Source organism: Equus caballus, chromosome 26 (genome assembly GCF_041296265.1).
Source record: "Equus caballus isolate H_3958 breed thoroughbred chromosome 26, TB-T2T, whole genome shotgun sequence".
NCBI lineage: Eukaryota > Metazoa > Chordata > Mammalia > Perissodactyla > Equidae > Equus > Equus caballus.
This window is the reverse complement of record NC_091709.1, coordinates 41,962,763-41,984,214: the sequence shown is the minus strand read 5'-3', so window position 1 is coordinate 41,984,214 and position 21,452 is coordinate 41,962,763.

Genomic DNA, 21,452 nt, shown 5'->3' with positions numbered 1-21,452 from the left:
TTGATCTACACCTGCAGGTACAGTGACGGCTTTTAATCTGCCAAGCGCTGTTGTTGAACTGTTTGAAAGCATTCAATAACTTTCTTTCAAAGCCAGGCATCACATGACTCTTTGTTTTCCGGAGCCAAATTGCGGACGGGGTGTTACAACTGACTTCAGCGCCCTGGCCTCTGCTAGAGGGGCCTTTCATTTGGATTTGTTTTGCTTTTGTAGAGTTTCCATGCGCTCTCTAGGGATGTCTGCCGACAATTAATCAATGTCATATTATGAGTTCGGGGATCCTCTTGGGTTGGCCCTTGTCTTGGATGATGAGATTGCTGCAGGGAGTCTGGCTAAGATGGCACCTGAGGGCGCAGGCTTCTAAGAACCTGGGCTCCGGACAGAAAGAACAGAAATGAGGGGGAGAGTATACCTCCAGGCCAACCATGCTTGGGCAGCACCCACTGCAGGGTCAGCCCTGAGCCCAGGCTCCGCCCCTCAGGGAGGACCCGTCGCTCTGAGTCGCCTGACCACAAAGGCACCAGGAGGCCCAGTGGCTTTGAGTATCTTTGCTCTCCACCTGCATGGCTGCCGCTCTTGGCTGACAGACTATGGCTGCAAGTCCCCCCAATTCTCTCCGTTTGGGGCAGATGAAGTCATTGTTGCGTCTGCTTTGCAAAATACAACAGAACCAAGCAAAGCCACAGAGGCCTCTTTCCTCCACTTGACCCTTCTGTGCTGTGAGTGGGCTCTCTTTCGTGCTCTATCCCGTGGCCAGTCCTGACCCTCACACCACGAATGGAGCCCACGCCATCAGGTTCTCTCTGAAGAGCAATACACGGTGTTGCATCTGTTCATTGTTGGTTCGTGCACATGTCGACCATGATAACTGGGCCTCTTAAGTTCTAGTCTGCTCCAAACCTGTTCTGCAGGTCGTGGGATGTCCAAATTTTCTGAATTTCTGCTTCTGCTGAGTTGTTCCCTAAAGGGAACAACTCATCACCTTTTTCTGCAATCTTCTTTTCTCACTGTGTCCACCCAGACATGGAGTTCCAGATCTTTCCATTATAAATACACTCACACAAAGCATTGTGTGATTTGGCCAGTGGCTTGGGGAGCTGGAACAGATATGCTGCAGCCATGATAACAACTTTGGGAAGAAATATTTCTGTGCCTAAAACAGCGCCTGCGGGCCGTTCGCTCAGCTCCAGCTCGCAGCTCCCTTTGTGATTTTCGGTTCCCTCCCACTCATCTCCCCTGCCCTTCTTGGGTCTTTTTCTTTTCCCAGGTTCCTAAGCTAATTCCAAGCTCCTCCTTTTACACTGACCCATGTCCTCGAGGTCTTCATTTCTACCCCAAGCAGCTCTATTGAGATATTTTGTTAAATAGAGACACCTGCTTCCCTGAAAGACATTCTGGTAACATCAAGATGATACATTTTTGGAAATGCATATGATATGGGTTGGCTGTTGGATGGGAATCTAAAGTCATGTTTATCTGTCTGATCAATATTCATTCAGCATCCACTCTTGGGGATAGAAAGATGACCAGGCCCACACTCTCTGTGCTCAAGGAGCTTTTAGTCTCATAAGAGAGACACTACTCAGGGAGCAGTGGTACGCCATGGAGCATCTGTTGTACCAAAAGAGATGGAGCAAGAGCATCGAAAGTTCCAACTGGGGCGTCAGGGGAGACTTCACTAGAGAAATAGCCTTTAGCTAGACTTCAAAGATGTGGGAAATGCAGAAATTGTGGGAGGGGAGGGCAGAGGACCCCCAGGTGGAGTTCACCATTCATCGAGGCTCAGAGGCAGTGACATGGACAGATACCAGCAGCGTGATGGGAATGAGAGGAAGGGGTAGACTTTCAGTTTCTGGTCCAGCACATGGGGAGCTTGGTAGTTGTTGCTGTCATCCACACAACAACAAGAACAAAAGCCCAACAGACTGAAAACCAATAACCATTGGAGGATTGAGGTCACAGAACAAACCACTGCCTCCAGAATGTGAGAGGTGGACAGGCAGCTGCAGAAAATCCCGACTTGGGAGCAGAAATCCATGAGCAGAAACCTCCCTGGAAACCAGTATTGGGTTCCTTTTATCCAGTACAACTTGTCTAGCTTTCAGTAGAAAATTACCAGGCGTACTAAAAGGCACAAAGAGGAGTTTGAAGAGACTGAACAAGTATCAGAACTTGACTCAGACATGACAGAGATGTTGGATTTATGAGAGCAGGAGTTTAAAACACCTAGATTAATATGCTAAGGGCTCTAATGCACAAAGTGGAAGGAGTGGGAGCCCAGGAGATGGGGTCCTGGCACGCAGGCTGGGCTGTGGAGGAGCCTGGGGGCGGGGGTGTGGGGACACACCTCTCTGGGGATGCTGCTCTCCCTGTTCCTGGAAGTCACCATCTTATGCTCCATCCTCACATGCCGCCTGAAATCCACCAGGTCTGGGCCCTTCTAAACCACTGATTCCCTCTGGATTCCTTGTCCAGTGGCCCCAGTGCCCATGTTAGCAAGGGGAGCAACAACATGAAAAGGTCTGCTGGCCTGGCCTTTGTGTGAGCTCGGGATTCAGCTGAAGTCTGCCTTCCCGGAGTTCAGGGCAGGAAAGGGGGCTTGGCCACTGAAGCATGACAAAAGCAATGACTTTTATTGTTTGAGCAGACAGATGTCAGAACAGATCATCTTCCTTCCTTCTTTCAATCATTCAACATTTATCGCCAGGCTGAGCCAACGAGTCGCTTACTCTTAGTCATGGTGAGAACTGCCCACCAAAAAAGGCAATATTAGGAAGATAGTCACTGGGGCCACTGCGGGGTGTGGACAGGTTGCCGCAGGGAGATTCAGAGAGAGGAGAGGTCGGGCAAGTCTTGGGTAGAGTGGAAGAGCCAGTTGTCTGCTCTCGGAGGGGCTGTCGGTTGTGCCCTCTGATATCCCTTCCCCTCTCCTGATGACAGACCCATCCCTGACCACAGCAGGGGTGGGCTTGTACCCAGCTGGCCACTTGTCCGTGATGGCGGATTCAGAGGCAGCAACCTCACCAGACGTAACGCCCAGCAGTCAGCAGCCAACAGGCCCTCTCCCCTTGGTTCGCTCTCGTCAAATCCTCTACTCCAGCATTGCAGTGGGGAACTAAATGGTATCCCGACCCTTGAAGTGAGAGTTCGTCAAATCAAGCCCACAAATGCTCTTGCAACCCCCTTGCAAGGCGGTGCTGGGGCCTTACGCTATAGGCTTCCGCCATCAGCAAAAAAGCGAACATGCTGCCTGGCAGTGCCATCATCTCCATTAGACTCAAAAGTTAGGTTTCTGTTAGAAGCAAGTTAGAGTCAAAACAGAAACACACGTGCGAAGGTCACACAGCCACCAAAAGCAAGGCGAGCCCCCTCCTCCCAGCTTGTCACCCACTGAGCCCCTCGAGGGCTGAATTCAGGAAGTGAGCTTGGCTTTGGGGTTACGTGCATCTGCCACTTACTACCTGTGTGACCTTCAGCGAGTCACATCTATTTTCTGAGCTTCAGCTTCCTCATCTGTGATAAGAGATCCCAAAATACCACTTCCAGGTTAGTGTGAAGGTCAATGGTAACAGCCACTGTTTCTGAGGATCCCCTTGGCCAGCGCTGAGCTGAGCCTTTCATACCTGCTGACCCTTTTAATCCCCAGGCCAACCCTAGGACAGGCTTCCTTGTTATCCTTTTGTGACAGAAGCAGAAGCTGAGGCACATTCCAGCTGAGAAGCTTGCCCAAGTTTACACAGTTCTAACGGTGGAACTGGGTTTTATCCCGGCAATCCAACATGGGGTGGAAGCACTCATCTCTTTGCCACGCCCCTGTTTGGAAGGTGAGCTCCACCAAGGTCCGTGCCAGGTGAGCGGTAGCTGGTATGGAGCTGACATCTGTTAGTTCATTTTCTCAGCGTATGTATGGAGACCTTCTCTAGCCCAGACCCTGATGCAAAGTAGGTTCTGCAAAGGGTGGTTAACATCGGTGCTGTGAGGTGCACCCACTGTGTGGGCGTCGCAGGTAGAGAGCCCATGACATTCTCTAGGGAGCAGCTTTCGGTTTCTGGGTCCATGAAACGGGCATAGGAGCCATTGGTGCCATTTACATGGTAAGCCAGGACACTCCTTGGGCAAGACGGAATCTTTAACATTTAATACTGTTTCTTCATTTGTGTTTGAAAACAGTCTTGGGATAATCTAGGTCCTGTCTTACAAGACCCAGGAAGAGACTATGGCAAAACCATTGAGAGGAACGAATTAGGAATGGGAGAATAAATGACACAACAATCCAAGATCAAAGCTTGGATCCCATTTCCCACTTGGACGATCCTCTGAGAGAGACACAGGAGGATGTGAGTGTGATGGTTCTGAAACTGACACGGCCTCTTTTGTTCAAATGAAAAGGACCCCTTGGTGTCTTCCTCCATCACTGGCCCTGACCGGGAACCTCCAGGTCTGGAAACAAGGCCTGTTTGCTAGGAGCTGTTCAAAGGCTCTGTCCTGCCATTCCCGTCTACGTGAGTTGAGGTCAAGGCTGACCCCATGTGAAGCCCGCTCTGTGAAGATGCCCAGTGTTAAGCCGGTAAGAGAGCTTCCTCTGGCCTTCCAGGAAATGAAAGCGTTTAGAACAGACGAGTAGGTGCTGTTCTCGTCCCCCCTGGTTTTGAAGTAGGTATGTGGACTGACTGATGGTCCAGAAGGCAGACCTCGGGCTGCCCAGGACTGTCCCTGTTGGCTGTACGACCTCCCACGGGTCACTGGACCTTCCTAAACCTCAGTCTGCGCATCAACCAAAGGGGATTGTAACTGAGGGTAGTAATATAGTGACACGTCACTGGATTATGGTTGGAATAAAATAATGCTGGGCTTATGATTTGAGTGGCTGGTTGCGGACATTGAAATCACCAGCTCCTTTTACTTGTTTTCTCCCTAACATGATGTCCTGCTTATGGATGGCCTTGGAGAGTGTATTCTCCGTAAACCAAACAGGAACTGCATGGCTGAGTCCGGCTGCTCTTGCCCGGCTCTGTCGCCTCGCTCCCTGTGGAGGTGGCCCCGTCTGGCTTCTGTGGGGCTGCCCTCTTCCTATCCTGCTCAGCCTGAGGTCTGAGCCTGTTTAACCACAACAATTAGAGGGCTAGTTTTGTGGAAAGGTTCAGATTGCTAACTCACTGTGCTCGGGTAATTATAACGTGGTGGAAGCTGGCGGTTGGCTGGTGTGAGAGCTTAGAATTCCAGAATCAACGCTGGCTCTCATTTCTTTATTAAATATACTAAGCTAGCCCAAGGGTTGTCAACCTGGGCACTGCTGACATTCTGGGCCGGATCATTCTTTGTCGTGGGCGCCGTCCTGTGTGTTGCAGGATGTTGAGTAACGTCCCTGGCCTCTGCCCAGTGGAGGGAGCCGAGAGCTTCCCCTACCCCAGGCGTGACAACTGAGAGTGTCTCCAGGCCAGGACTGGGACAAAGGCGGGCCAGTGAGGCACCTGGCACTTGCAGGACTTGAGAGAGAGTTCCTCCTGTTCCTCACTTGCCTCACCCGGTTCCAGATGTGGCCAAACGGCCCCAGGGGGCAAAATTACCCTGATTAGAGCCGCTGAGCTGGGGGCTTTCTCCCTGTGGGCTGTCAAGAAAGAGGCAGCTGTGGACCTTCTGGGGCCCACAGACCTCTCCGACAACTCAGTGCCTCTCCGGTTCTCTGCTCTGTGCCAGAACTACTTTCGTGTGGCTTCAGGACATGGGGCCTGGAGGCCTAAGGGCATCGTGACCCATGCAGAACTCCAGGAGATGTTTCAATAATCTCAAAACGCAAACCAGAGTGCTAAGAACTGTGGTCCAGGGGCCGGACCCGTGGCCGAGTGGTTACCTTCGCGCATTCCACTTTGGAGGCCCACTGGTTGGGATCCTGGGTGTGGACCTAGCGCCGCTCGTCCAGCCATGCTGAGGTGGGATCCCACATAGCAGGGCCAGAAGTACCTATAACTAGAGTATACAACTATGTATTGGGGGGCTTTGGGGAGAAGAAGGAGAAGAAAAAAAAAAGACTGGCAACAGATGTTAGCTCAGGTGCCAACCTTAAAAAAAGAAATAAAGAACTGTGGACCCCAAAGTGACCACATCTGAGTTACAATGCTTTGAGGTATAATAAGAACCATCCATTGATTCTTGGTCATCTTGGCGTGGAGGTGGTACTGCCATTCCAGGCTACTAGGAAATGTGTCTTAGCTGCCTTTATTCCTTCTCTCAGAGGTCGATGATTTTCTGTAGAGGACCGGATCAGGTAACAGGACATCCCCGGTTATTTAACAATGTCATGAAACTTCCCTGCAAAATCTCAAAACCAAACCAAAGTCACTGAAAAACAAGTGTATACCATAGGAAAGTTGTCAGGAAGTCAAACGCCAGAGAGGAGATTTCTACCCAAGAAATTAGGAAGATCACTGGGTTCCTTGTTACTAGGGCAATGAACCCCTCAGCCCTGCCCATCCCCCAATGCCTGGGCCATGAGTGTGGTCACAGGTGGGCTGGAAAGCAGTGGAGATTGTTCCAGAATTTCCCCAAAGGAGAGGCTTGCGGATGTGATCTGGTTGGAGGAAAAGGTTAAGTTTGCACATCAAGTTGGCAAATTCTTGCTTAGATTGCACGTTTTGAATTAATAAAGTGACCAAGATGATTTTATCTACATTTTTGTAAGATTAAGAAAACCAGCTGTAAATCAAATAATATTTTCATGATCTCAGGGCATGCAATGGGGTTGCTGATGGAACGTAAGGCAGGGGCTAACATGTCTGTCCCCAGTCCTTGCTGGCTGGACAGTCACGAGCCAGCCTCCTCCTCCAGCAGCCTGTGAAAGGCTTGCCCAGACAGCTGCCTTGGTGCTTCTCAACCTGCCCCTTTGCAAGGACACAGTGTGAATTAGTGTCCCTTACGTCCTGATTTTTCTGCTTTCTCTCTGTGCTCTGCAAAAGGAGCCTGGATGTGTATCCAAGTGCTGTCACTTGATGGCCATGGGTTACCTTGAACAAGTCACTTACCCTCTAAGCCTCAGGTTCCTCCTGCGTAAAATTGGGATCAGAATAACCCCTACCTCATAGGATAGTGTTCAGATCGAATAAGATCACTCTGGGAAAGCCGTTGCCCCAGTGCCTGGTGATGGGGTTCAGGGCAGGCCACCCCAAGACGCACCACTCTGTATGTGGATTAGTTCAAGCTGAAGACAATAAAGGCTCAGAAGACTCAGGAAGAACACTTGACCTTCCCCTAAGCTGCCTAAAAGAATTTAGCAGAGAAGGCCTGTCCCGGGAAGGCGCTAATACCATAAGACAGCCATAGTATACTGTAAAATAGGGGTGATAGAAAGGCACCGACAAGCCCATTTTTTGTCCTATTCGTTTAACAAACATTTGCATTTCCATCTCCATGTAAACTGCCTTCCTCCCCTCTGAAACCCCAAACAGGTCCACTCAACATCTTCCTTTGTCTTTAGCTGAAGATGGTATTTAAGGCGGCAGCTTTGGCCATTCTGGTGAGTTGCTCAGTTTTCTTGGGTTTTTCCTGTGAATACACGTTATTAAACTTTGTTTGATTTTCTCCTGCTCACCTGCCTTTTTAATTAATTGACCAGCCATAAGAATCTTAGGGAAAAGGACGTGGGGCCGAATTCTCCCTCTTCCCTTACATCAGCATTTTAAAAATGTTCTCACTGCATAATTGTTACTATTAGCAATACTGGGGCGTCTTTAATATACTTAGAGGTACGAATGAATTGCTATCCTACCTGGGAAAAAAAGACTTTGGATCTTAGTTGTGTTTTTTTCCTCTAGTTAAGTTCATAAATTCCCATTGAGATTTTGGGCAAGTGCACCCCTTTGAAGCTTTAAGAAATGCAAATTAATTATTTTCCTAAAAGACCACTGTAATAGTCAGGACAATCTAGGCGTATGCTGCTGTAACAAATAACCCTAAAATCTCAGCGGCACAATATGTCAAAGTTTGTTTCTTGCTCACTACAAGCCCACCTTAGGTCAGCAGCGATGGGACTCTGCTCTGTGTTATCACTCAGGGGCCCTGGCTCCACTCTCTGGAATTTTGCTGGTTGGCCCAGAAGGAGAGGGAGAATGGAGAATTGCTCAGGGGTTTGTCACTGCCTCAGCCTCACTTCTGCTTGCGTTTCATTGGCCAGAATGGGCCACATGGGGCTGAGAAGGGCAGGCTCCCATACCCAGGAAGGGGAGGGGAACAGGGTGCCAGTGAGCACAGTTGACCTCCCCAGGCCCACAGAGACTGTATGCAGGGCCAGAGGCCATTTGGCCAGTGGGGTTTGTTGACAGCAGGAGTCAACAAACATCTTCTAAAGGGCCAGCCAGGGGACAGGCCTGGTGGTGTAGTAACTAAGTTCGCATGCCCTGCTTTGGTGGCCTGGAGTTTACAGGTTCAGATCCCGGGCACGGACGTATATAGTACTCATCAAGCCATGCTGTGGCAGCATCCCATATACAAAATAGATGTACAGATGTTAGCTCAGGGCCAATCTTCCTCACCAAAAAATAAAAATTAAAAAATTAAAAAAAAATAAAGGGCCAGACAGTTAATATTTTAGCTTTTGCGGCCATAGGGCCTCTGTCCCAGCTGCTCAGCTCTGGAAAGCAGCCATGGACAATGTGTAAACAAATTGCATGGCTGTGTGCCAATAAAACTTTATTTACAAAACCAGGTGGGGCCTGGTTTGCCGACCCTGGTTTAGAGTGGCCTACAGCATCTCTTAGAGAGCCAGAACTGTGTTTTTAATTAAAACATAACATTCCAAGTGAAGTCGCTTAGTTTGCCAGATGAATCGGGCTGCTGTGAGGAGTGACAATGTGAAGGGGGTATGAACATGTGCCGGAAATGACCACACTCAGGATTGCAGGAACCAAGACGTCCAGTTTCTACCCTTGACCCAAAGATGCTTAAAGGACCTCTGTTCTTCCCACAACTTTTTAAAGAGAAGCAAACCGTCTCATTGTTCTGGAGCTGCTAGTTTCTCATCTGAAATGGCAAAACATGATATTTAAAGCAGAGGAGGAAAGAGGGCAGCTGCAGAGTCATCGTAAGCATAATTCATTTAACCTATAACCTACATAGCCTTATTTTCCAATATTTCAAGCATTCTAAAAATGCCTTTGGAGCTTCTTAAAGGAGAAGCCAAACTTAGCAATTCCTTCTTTCCTTCCTGGAGGAGAGGAAAAATAATTTTCCCTCTACCCTCCTGAGTTCTTGGCTGAGACCCTCCCCTGTAATAAAAGAGAGATGAACAAGAGAAAAAGGAACAGAAGTGCGTTAACACGTCTACCTCCTGTATCCTCTCCTCTCAGGGGAGAGACCCGGGGAAGGTGAGATGGCCCGAGCCACCATCTTAAAGGCCGTCTCCAGATGAAGAGGAAAGAAGAGGAAGGTGGGGAGAGGGCGGCCAGTGAGGGGAGGTGACCAGGAGGAGCCCAGCAAACAAGGGTCAGCAGTTTATGCGGATTTAAGTCGGGCCTTCTCCACCGATAGAGTTTCTTGTGGTGTGGAGTCCTCCTTCCTCCGGGGACCGAGAGGGAGACACCCTCAAAAGGATGATTTCCTTTATAAACGTAAATTTTCCTGACAAAAGGATAACTTCCGCTCTATTTTCAGATCTCCTGTACCTTCAGTTTCTCAAAAATAGTGAGCTCAAAATAATCCTTCTGCCAAAGAGGCCTGTTCTGGGGTGGCATCTTCTGCCACCTGCATTTGCTTCTTCCAGAAATGTCCAGCCAGCGCCTGCTGCATGCCCAGCCTGTGCTGGGCACGGGGTGTTGGGGAGTGAGAGGGACAAGGCCGTGTTCCCGCGGTGGTCACCATTCAGACAAGAACCACGCAAACGTGAGTCATTTGGATGGCAGTGAGCGCAACGAAAAAGAAAGTGTCTTCAGTGGACGCTGTCAGTCGGGGCTCAGGTGCAGAAAGGCAGCCGCTCCGGCTGTGTTAAGTAGAAAGGGATTTATACAGCGGATTAGGGGCTTTCAGACCTTTGCAGGCCTGGACCACCCAAATGGGCTGCCGGGAGCTACCCATTGCCACTATCAGGGAAGTGGGGAACCAGCAATCCGTGATGGCAGCCTGGCTCAGGAACGTGTCAGAGGCTAGATCCAGGTAACTGGAAGGCCCTGGAGATGCCTCTGGACCCCCACAAAGCTGAGTTCAGCTGCTGCTGCCACAGCCACTGCCTCGTGTGGCTCTCACTGCGAGGGCTCCAGAAGCTGCTGTGGGAACACCCCACACTGCCACCGCTGAGCAGTCCAGGAAGCAGCCGGTGGAGCCAGCTGCCGCTCATCACCATCCCCATGTTGTGCAAGTGCATCTAGTTGGTGGCACCTGCCTCCCCCAGAGTCCCAGCCACAGGGTCTCGGGAAAGTGGTCATTGGCATCCCAGCATGTCCGTTTGCCAGGGCTGCTGTAACGAAGTAGCACACGCTGAGTGTCTCCCTCTTAGCTTCTGGTTGTTGCTGGCAATCTTTGGTGTTCCTTGTCTTGTAGATGCATCTCTGCCACCATCGTCACGTAGGGTTCTCTGCGTGTCTGTGTGTGTGTCTGTCTCTGTGTCCAAAATTTTCCCTCTTGATAAAGACATTTGTCATATCGGATTAGGGCCCACCCTCATGACCTCATCTTAACTAATTACATCTGCAAGGACAGTGTTCCCAGACAAAGTCACATTCTGAGGTCTTGGGGGTTAGGACTACAACACAGGAATTTGGGGGGGACATAGTTCAACCCTCAACACCCACCCTCTGCAGTAGGAGGACAGAATGGATGATGCCAAAGGTCAGCACACTCCGTACCACAGGACAGAAGGGGCAGGCGGTTGAGGGGGAGCTGAGCTCAGAGGGAACAGCCGGGGCCAAAGGCCTAACACAGGAATGAGTGTCACTTGAGGAACAGAAGGGAACCTCAGGGTGGAAGGGGGTGAGCAAAGGGGACAGTATGAGACAGCATTGGAGAGGGAGCTAGGGCCATGTCAGGAGGCTTTGCGCACCTGAACCTGTTGAATTTCACTCTACGTGGGATAAGAAGCCACTGGAGGGTTGTAAGCAAGGAATGACACAATGGGTGTGCATTTTGGGAACACACTCTGGCTGCTGCGTGGAGCAAGAGGGTCGGGGCCACGTCGGGAAGCAGGAGGATTGTTCCATTGACTGCTGCTGTCGTCCTGGGAGAGACTATAGCGGCTTGGACCAGAGGGAGCAGTGGGCAGAGAGGGGATGAATTTGGGACAAGTTGTGATGAGAGCTGCCAGGACATGCAGAAGATTGGCATACAGCCCACTTGGATGTAGGCTAGCGAATGCCAGATGTGGTTGTTGGCATCTGCAGACAGCTTAGAGCTTTTTAGGGGGTGTTTATGTCCTAGGATGACATCCACAGGGCTGGGTGGGTGGGTGCCCATTTCATTTCTAGTGACCGTATTTTCTAAACGCCAGATCAGGACACAGAGCTGGGCAGGAGAAAGAGCCCTTGTGGGGCAGCAGGGCTTTCTGGAGAACTGGGCCATAAATGCCATCACAGGGGATGCCAGGCCAGGGGACCACAGCCACTCCCGCCCTCCTCCTGCCACACTGACATGCACGCCCCGTGTGACATGACTGGGGTCCCTGCTGGCAGCTGGGAGAGGATTTGCTCCTGTGAGACAGCTCACCTTAGCACTGGCCAAAATGCTGTGGATGGCAAGGTAGACAGAATAATGCCATCCTGGGATGTCCACATCACAAACCCCAAAAGCTCTGAATATGTCACCTTTCATGAAAAAAAGCGATTTTGCAGATGTGATTAAGATAGGGATGTTGAGATGGGGAGATGATCGTGGATTATCCATGCAGTCCCAATGTGATCACAAGGGTCCTTATAAGAGGGAGGCAGACAGGTAAGAAGAAGAAAAAGGTGATGTGACCATGGAAGCAAAGAGAGAGATTGGAGGACCCTCTGGTTTTGCAGCTGGCTTTAAAGATGGAGGAAGGGGCCACAAGCCAAGGACTGCAGACAGCTTCTTGAAACAGGAAAAGCAGGAAACAGATTCATCGTAAAGCCTCGAGAAGGAACCAGTTTTGCCAGCATCTTGACGTGAACCCAGTGAGAATGATTTTTGAGCTTCTGACCTCCAGACCTATAAGATAATAAAATTGTCTTTAATTGTTTTAAGCCACTAAATTTGTAGTGATTTGTTACAAAAGCTATAGGAAACTAATAAAGGGAGAGAGAAGGGAGAGCATGTAACTAAATCACACTAAGAAATACCAAAGGAATGGAAGGGCGTCTTCAGGGGCCCACGTGTCTCTTACAAATGCCAGTTGGGTTTGCCAATGGCAGGAGTTGGGGAGAAGAGCGTGTGGGGGACACCTCTGTCTGGAGTAACTCCGCTGCAGGTTCCCAGGCGGAGAGAGTCAGAGGACTACGCCAGGCACACAGCTGCTTGACTTGTTGGGGTTCTTCTCTAGACAAACAGAATATAACTCTAGAAGGAGCGGCCTGTATTTTGCTGGTTTCTGTCAATCACAGACAAGTTATGTTTCCTTTGGCTTGCAAATTCTATTGCTGCCCCCCCTTAAAAAGTTCTCTCCAAATTGTACTGAGCTGACAAACACCCACGAGGCCTTCGCGTCTCAGATGCGGTGTTTTCAGCCAAACTCCAACCTGCGTGGACGGAGAGCTAGAGATGGAGCATGAGAAGAGGGGGGTCAGAGATGATGGAAAAAGTTCTTGTTGTCAAGACAGGAGGAAGCCTCCGCTTGGACCTGACCCTTCTCTTGGATCGGTTCCTTGGGACGGAATAACATTTCTAATATTTGATTTCTTCACCAAGAACGTCTCGTTGGGTGTGGCTAGAAAGATGTAATGAAGACTTTGCAATTTATCTACTGATCTGTTTAGTTTTAGAGAAAGATGTTATTCAAACATATTTAACAGTTAAAAAAAAAAACCCAATGTGTCGAGAATGTTTACAAGACCTCACTGACCATGAGAGATGGGGCTGTGTCCCTTGGTGGTCTGTGGACTAGGGGCTCTGGGCGAAGCCTCTCGAAGCCTGTTTAGGTGTTATGCAAATCCTCTGGATTAGGTGTGATCATCACACACAAAACACACACAGCTCAATCCAGTCACCCAAAGTATTTTGAGAGCTGCCAGTTTGCTGAATGTCACTGGAGTCTGAATAACATGTTTTGGAACAGACATTGGGCAGACTTGAATTTCATTTGGAAAGAAGCCGGAGTAACATGGTTTTCTGGGGGATTTGCTGCTGTTGTTGAGAAATTTTCAAGCAGGCGTCATGGCTTACCCTCTACTGGAAAGTCTCCAGGGAGGCAGGACCCCACAGTCAAGTGCTGTCTGCTCTCGGTTGACTTCCTTTCACCCCATAACTGTTGGGTGACGTCAGGAGATGTCAGTCATGGGGCTTCCTGGGCTGTCACCATAAACAAGTAAAACACCATGGACCAAGCGCCTTGGACCTCCGGGCTGGCCAGAGCGTTTGCAGAGCCTCTCAGAAACAGCTGCCTTCAGCGTGCGTCGAGGCAGCCATCTGTCCCCAGACATTTGGGTTTTCTATTGTCTGCGGTTTAGGAGCTTCTCCTGCCCTGGGGTTGTGACTAAATGAAAACTGAGGGCATCAGTCCCATATTCAAAGCCCATGAGTCCCTGAGACCTCAAACTGGTACTTTCTCCACCACCCACTGCCTCACTCCTGGCTAAAACCATCCATTCCAGGAGGCCTTCCCTGACCCTCCAGTGAGGCCAATGCCCACATCGGTCACTCATGTGACATCCACTATGCTAATGTCCTATTGCTGCCATAACAAATGACCATAATTTTAGTGGCTTGAAACAACACCCATTATGGTCTCATGGTCCTGCAGGTAGAAGTTGAGGCACGGTGCGGCCCAGCTGGTTCCCTGCTTGGGGCTCACAGTCAAGGAAGGGCTGCGTTCCTTTGGGAGGCTGGATGCGCTCCCGGGGCTGCTGTGGCAAGCTCTCAAGCTGGGTGGCTGAAAATGATAGAAATTTACTCTTTCACGGGGCTGGAGGCCAGAAGACCTAGATCGAGGTGTCGCAGGGCCACGCCCCCTCTGAAGGCTCTGGCGGGGGGTCCTTTCTTGTCCGTTCCAGCTTCTGGTGGCCCCAGGCGTTCCTTGGCTTGTGGACTCCTGAAGACTGGAGTGACACTGCCTTCTCCTCTGTGTGCCTGTGTCTTCTCCTCCTCTGTCTCTTAAAAGGACACTTGTTGGATTTCGGGCCGACCCTAAATATAAAATGGTCTCATCTTGAGATCCTTAACTTCATTACATTTGCGAAGACCCTTCTTCCAAATAAGGTCACATTCACGGCGCTGGACGGTTAGGACATGGGTGTATCCTTTTGGGGGCCACCGTTCAATCCACGCCAGCTGCCTTGCTTGGGGCACCTATGGTTAAAAACTCCCCATTCAGTGCCTCCTGGGTGGTTTATTAAGGAAACTCCTCAGCTCATTTTGACATGAGTCATGCCTGAAAGACTCTCCGTGCAGAAGAGCAGCATCGTCAGAAACACGACATACGATCACACTTTAATTGCCAAATGGTTGCAGGTTGCGGTGCAAACCCAGGTGAACCCAGGTTGAGTCCAGCAGCACCTGCAAGGATGTTTACTTTGGGAAGCTTTGCATCTGAGGTCTGAGCGCAATTGCTCCTTCACCTCAGGCGATCAGTACGATCAGTACGTTGCTTCTTTAAAAGAAAGACGCCCCCCCACCTCGAAGACTGAGGATGAGGAAGCAAACCTTTTCTCCACGTGGAACTATTTTGCTTTCTGTTTTGTTCTGATAAACCCTGCACAATAAACTCCCAAAGACCTTGAAACGTATCATTTACTCACTTCTAATCCTGATCTACAATACAGAGCGTCTTTAGAGCAAACAAGAATCAGGTTACAAGATGCGATTCCTGCACGCCTTGCTCTTCTGCCTGGAAGCGAGGGGGAGTGGCCTTCTCGCTCGGTCAGCAGGCTCGGGACAGGTGCGCACTGGCATGGCCACACGAGGCAAACGTGTGACCCACGGCTCCCCTTTCCAGCTATTTGAATCCTCCACCCAAATGTTCTTTCCTGTTCGTAAACAGAGATCATGACCTAATCCTGGGGCTGCTGGGAAAGACAATTGCCACGGCTCCAGGCGCCTGTCAGCACCAGCCACAGACACAGATGGGGAACTCTCCCACCCACGGGCTGTCCCAGTGAGACTTCCTGGTGAGACTGTCGGGGTCGGGAAGGTCCATTCATGGGGGGAGGAAGAGGTATGCACAATCTGGAGGAATCTCTATGGTCTATCAACCACATCCCCGTCAACACACAGCTAGACTCCGCTCCCCGCCTCCGCTGCGTCCTCAGCTCCACCATCCCGCACCCAGATCATCATCAGGCAACATTCTCCTCCGAGGGACCCCTCTCCCTGGATAACCTCAGGGCTCCGTCTGCACCTTCTTGTGGCGGCCCTGCTCCCCAACCCCCATAACTTATCATCACGTGGTATGGTTTTCCTAACATTCCCTCTCTGTCCCTTATTGAGTGGAAGCTCCCAGGAAAGACCAGTCTTGTGGTTTTCCTTCGTGTGTTGCTGCTGCTTCCAACACCTAACAGAGCCCGGTGCTTGGTGAGCACCGGGTGATATTTGTTGAATGGGGAAATGCATGCCTGCATGAATGAATGAAGAGCCGGGTGCCCTGTCAACCTGTCTGTTCAGAAATGGCTTTGTCATTTCTATCTGAAATGAGTCATCGCCTGCGTGGCCTCCTGATTCTTCCTCCCTTTTCGCCCACAGCCTTTTTCTAATGATGAAAGGCTGGATCATTAGAAATCGCCGTAGGATGTGTGCTTTTCTGGCCCTGGGAGTGGCACTGACCGTGTAATTTTCCATGCACCCGGGGAAGGAGGCGGTAGATTTCCACCAAGAAAGAGGAAGAAGCTGGTGGCGAAGTGGAGCGTGGTATTTTACTGGGGGAAACCAGAGATGGCTGTGCGCAAAGCCATTTGTAGGCTCAGTGACAACACCACAGCCACCCAGCGACCAGGTGCAGAGCCTTCATTTAGAAGCTCCCAAACAGAATGGTTATTACCTATTATCTGAGATTACACATTTCAGTTTACCCTGCCCCCAGATTTATTCCTGAGAAAAGCGGCGTTATCTCAAGGGTGGCTTAAACAGCCCTGCTTAGTTTCGTTATCTGGAATGCAGCTGTCCACGCTCACCTTTTTAAAAGGTGCTTCTAATAAACTGGCCACCTGACCCATTAAGCAATCCGGCTTGGACTGAGGGAAAAAGGCAAATGCTTTTATTCAACATGCCCGCAGTGTATTGTTCTGACCGAGTTTCCACTCGTTTGTGCCTTTTTCTTCTCATTTCTCTCCTTAGGAGAGCTGTTTTCCTAGCACCGGGATTTACTGAATGGGGAATGAGCTGGATTTATCTGTGGGTTCGCTGACCTCCTACAGGGCTGATGGCCTGGCTCAGTCTGCCCTCCATCACGTGCTGCCCCAGGACATCAACAATGTCGTCAAGTGGCAATTGCGTGGTTCACCGAGGAGCGTGTTATAGTGAACGACAAAGTTACAGACTTCAAAGCCAAGTTCATGTTCGATTGCCTGCTGACTGGCTACATTACCTTGGGAAAGTTCCTTAGCTTCTCTGATCCTCCCTTTCCTTATCTGTGAAATGGGTCAATTAATAGCTGGCTCATGGAACCATGGTGGGAGCTAATCACAATGATTTACATAGAGCACTGGGCACAGTGGCTGGCATGAAGGAAGCCTTCAGTGAATGGCAGCTGTTTCTGGTTGTCATCCCCACCACGTGTTCTTTAGCATGGAAGCTGCAGGGGCTGGCGGACACAATGCTTCACCTGGTGGGTGTCCAATGAATGCTGGTAAGTACGTTAGCACAGGTCATCCTGGAGCCCAGGACTCTGGGATCCTCAGCTTCTTAGATGCTGGCTCTGTGTATAGATTGCCCTGTTCTACAGCTCAACATGCATCCATGATTTTGTGTCATTATTCCTTGTGTTTGTTATCTATTATTAGTATTGTATAATTAATATTGTATTTGTTACTTATTAGCAATCACGAGCTTGTTCAGGATGATTCCACGGCCAGGGCTTCTCTCCCCTCCTCTGCAGGCAACTCCACGCCTAGTTTCCTGATTCACATGTCACTCGCTGTTGGTGGACTAAAAGGTCCCAGCCAGGCTGACCTTGCCTTGCTCTCAGCATCTTGCAGACTGTGACCTCCCCAAGGGTGGGTGCCTCATCTTTCAGCTCTGTCTTCTCTGGGCTGAGATCAGGATCTTGCTTTGCAGGACCCAGAGCAAAAGGAAAATGGGGGCTCCATTTTTAAAGACTATTAATATTTTAAAGAATTTCAAGATGACAACCACAGAGTGTTAAACCAAGAGTGGGCCCGTTCTGGCCGTGGAGCCCTGTGCTGCTGCCCAGGTTACATTCCCGAAGGATGCCAACCCTGTTTTTAGGCAACAAATGTATCTTGAGTTGAATTAAATAAAAAATTTAATTCGATGCACGTGGATGCCCATGTGTCTCCACTGTGTCTTGGTGTTTCACTGCAGGATAATTAACAAATGTTAGGTCTCAAGTTGCTGATTTGAGCTGAGAGGTCTCATCTACCTTGGTGATGCTCAGCCCAGGCACACGACAGAACTTCTAGGAAAATGTGAGTTAGGGTAAACACATTATTGTTCTTATTTTATTATGGTAAAATGCACATAACATGAAATTTATCATCTTAACTCTTTTTAAGTGCACAGTTCAAGCGGCATTAAGTCCATTCACATTTTTGTGCAAGCGTCACCATCACGCATCTCAGAACTCTTCATTTTGCAAAACTGAAACTCTGTCCCCATGAAACGCTGACTCCCCATCCTCGTCACGCAGCCCCGGCACCCACCCTTCTACTTTCCGTCTCTATGAATTTGACCACTCTAGGGACCTCATAGAAGTGGACACACAATATTTGTCCTTTTGTGTCTGGCTTATTTCACTCAGCACACTGTCCTCAAGCCTCATCCATATGTCAGCACTTTCTTCCTTTTTATTATTTTTCTTATTTTAGATTTTTTTAGTTACAATTCCACTGTATGTATAGACCACGTTTTGCTTGGATGATTCAAGCATTCATCGTCCATGGACACTTGGGGTGCTTCCACCTTTTGGTAAACAAATTACTTTTATAACAGCGTGGTTTGATTGTCACCCATTCACAGAGAGGAACACTGAGGCTAAGAGAGTCCCTTGTCCACACCAGTGGAGAAGCAGGCTCCAAACCCGGGACTGTCCGCAGCGCCCCCTCCCCTCTCCGCCTTCCCATACTTCCTCTTGTTCCTGCAGAGGGGTGTTTTTTTAGCATGAGGATAAACAATGACTATTTACTCAATGAGTGGCTTAGCAGTTCCTTCCCTCCATGCCCTGTGGGTGAGCTGGTGCTGGTAGGAAACTGGATACACACAGGTGCTCTCTTATTGGAGCCTTGTGTACACAGCAGCTGCGGGCACCTGGTCCTTCCATGACAGGGCTTGCTCGGCAGGTGAAGAGGTCGAGAGCCTGGTGCCCCTCCCGGACCGGGCCGACGTGAGGCACGTGCAGACGGCAGACACAAAGACGCTGCCACAGCAGAACTGGTGGCTGCCTTGCTGATTCTTCTGCAAGACTGTTCATGTCTATTAATTCAAGTGTGGTGGGAAAAGCAGGGTCTTGGGGGTTTCTAGCAGGGGTTGACAAGGCTTGTTGTCTCTGCATATTCACAGGGACTCGGCTGCCCTGGCCATTTCCAGCAGATGATACAAAGCACTGTTTAGAGAGTTCCAGAAACAAGAGTGGCTGCCCGTTGGTGATGTTGATTGACGAGGTGCACAGTAACAATATCCACTTTCAGCAACCATGACATCGCGGGCTGTGTTGGCCCAGAGTGGACACCGCCCACAGACCGGATGTCACCAGGCTAGCCCTGCAGGCTTCCAGCCCAGGCTGAATCTGTCACAAAGATTCATTGAGCTCCTGCTCTCCAAGATCTTACAGTCAACGTGGGTTGGCAAGATACCAGGAAACAACTTACTGTGTGGGACTACCTTGCACTCCAGGTGGGGTAAGGGTTAGATTACTATAAAATTGTGGAAATGAGAGGAAAGAGGACCAGAGGGGCTGCAATCGGTCAGCGAAGGCCCCCCGGGGAAGGCAGGTGGAGAGCTGAGGTCTGAAGGTGGAAGGGTAGGGACAGACATGATTTTTCTCTCAAAGTGCGGGCCCAGCACCAGCAGATCAGTTTTGCCTGTGGGCTTGTTGGAAATGACAATCTCAGCCCCGCCCTCCACCCCCAAGCTGAATCAGAATCTGCATTGTCACATGATCCTCAGGTGATTGTCACCCTGCTAGCAAAGATAGTTCAAAGGCCTGAAGGTCAGTCTCCTGACTCCATTCCCAGGCAACACTCCAGACGTCCTCATGGTACAAAGGAGACAAAAATAACCAACTTGTACAACTGAGCTGAATTTAGCAATAGATGCTGAACCTAGCGCAGCCCCGAGCCCATCAGACTCGCTCCATGACAATCTGTTGAGTCTCCGCCTGCCACCTGAGATTCTTAGGATCGAATAAGATTTTTAGGAGTTGCACTGGGTCGAAGTTTCAGTGCTCATCAAAGTTCCCATTTCACCCGGTATTGAGAGCTGCAACCCAACTTTTGGACCTCAAGACACTCAGTTGGGTTTTTCTTAAACAAACAAGACCCAGGGAATTGAAAAACATATGCACACAGACTTACAGAGAGAGATTTAACGAGTTGATGTTTCTGGATAGTCTTTAAAGGACCCTTTCCAGCGTGTGTAGATAACACGCTAGCAATGTAGTCTGTCCCATAAACCGAGACGTCAGGGCACACTGCACAAGGCGTCACCCCGTCCCTGAGCCATCATAAAGTGACTGCTTCCTTGACGAGTGCGTCCCAGTCTTTTCGCATGTTACTTGAGTAAACAATAAAAGTAGCATTTAAGTTTTAATAGGCTATGTTTACAAAAGCTTTTTGCAAAAAACCAATGCCAAGGTATACAACGAACCGTCTGTATCTTGATACACTCTAAGGTGGGGTCTAGCTGACTTTCGGGTAAACATATGGAAACTCGCTGTACTTAGAAGATTCTTTTCCTCCGAATGAAGATTGTCATTAACCAAGCCTTTTATTTTTGTTGATCCATTGCTGCTGTTATCTGACTCAGAAATGGGCAGTTGTGTCTCCACCAAACATCCCACTTTTTAACACAAACAGAAAAGCGAAAACACTCTGGGGTGACATTTCTGAAATTGTACTTGTGTGTTTAAAAGAAAACCAGAGGTTAAGAGAAACGTTCCTGAGATCTGCGGCGTGATAATCTTCTGACTCACGCACTGTTTCTGGGACACAATTGGCTGATTGAAAATCGCTGCCGTTATTTGGATTACAAGTTAGAAGTTTTTTCTTCAGTGATCTCTAAGCTTTTGATCATTTGCACTTTTTTGAGTTTTCTCTGCCCTGACTTGAATTGTTCCGTATTCAGCAAATTTTCATTATAAATGTGATACTATAATTCTGTAGCTTAAAAATAATTCCGTGGTGTGTGAAACTTATAAGGACAATGCCTTCTCCTTGGAAGTTTTTCAATGAGTAATCGTGATTAACAATGTGTTGTTAAAATCAATGAACAATCTCACATATCTGATTCCTGTTACCTCTGTTCTTTCAATCAATAAACACTGCTTATTGAGCACGTATGCTAGCCCAGGCCTTGAGTCAAGTCTTGCGAAGGAGCTGAAAACATAAATGTCATCGAGAGCTTCAGGAATCTTACAATCTAGACACTTTCTCTGAAGCAAAGAAAATCAGAGGGGTTCAGAGCCAGCACGGGGCACAGATGCTGTGATGAAGATGCACCCCCAGCCCATCCTCCATGCTGAAATCAATAAAGCTTTTTTTGTTTCAGAAGCCAAAATACACCTCAAGATTCCAGTTAGAAAGAAGGTTTGCATGAGCCAGGCCTGATGGCCTAGTGGTTAAAGTTTGGCACTCACTGCTTCGGTGGCCCGGGTTTGCTTCCTGGTGGTGGAACCACACCACCTGACTGTCAGTTGCCATGCTGTGGCAGCGGTTCATGTAGAAGAACTAGAAGGACTTATAACTAGGATACACAACCATGCACTGGGGACATGGGGAGCAAAAAGGAAACAAGGCCTGCATTTGGTTCTGCTCTTCACTTTCATGCTGAGGACATGCAAATATTGGATTAGAAAGCATTTTACTTGATTAATAGAAATTAAATAAAATTAAGACCATTTAGGTCCAGAGATACTAGGGCTTCATAGAGCAGACTAATATTACCTGAGTACTTGTTGAAACGATGAGGACTTCTTC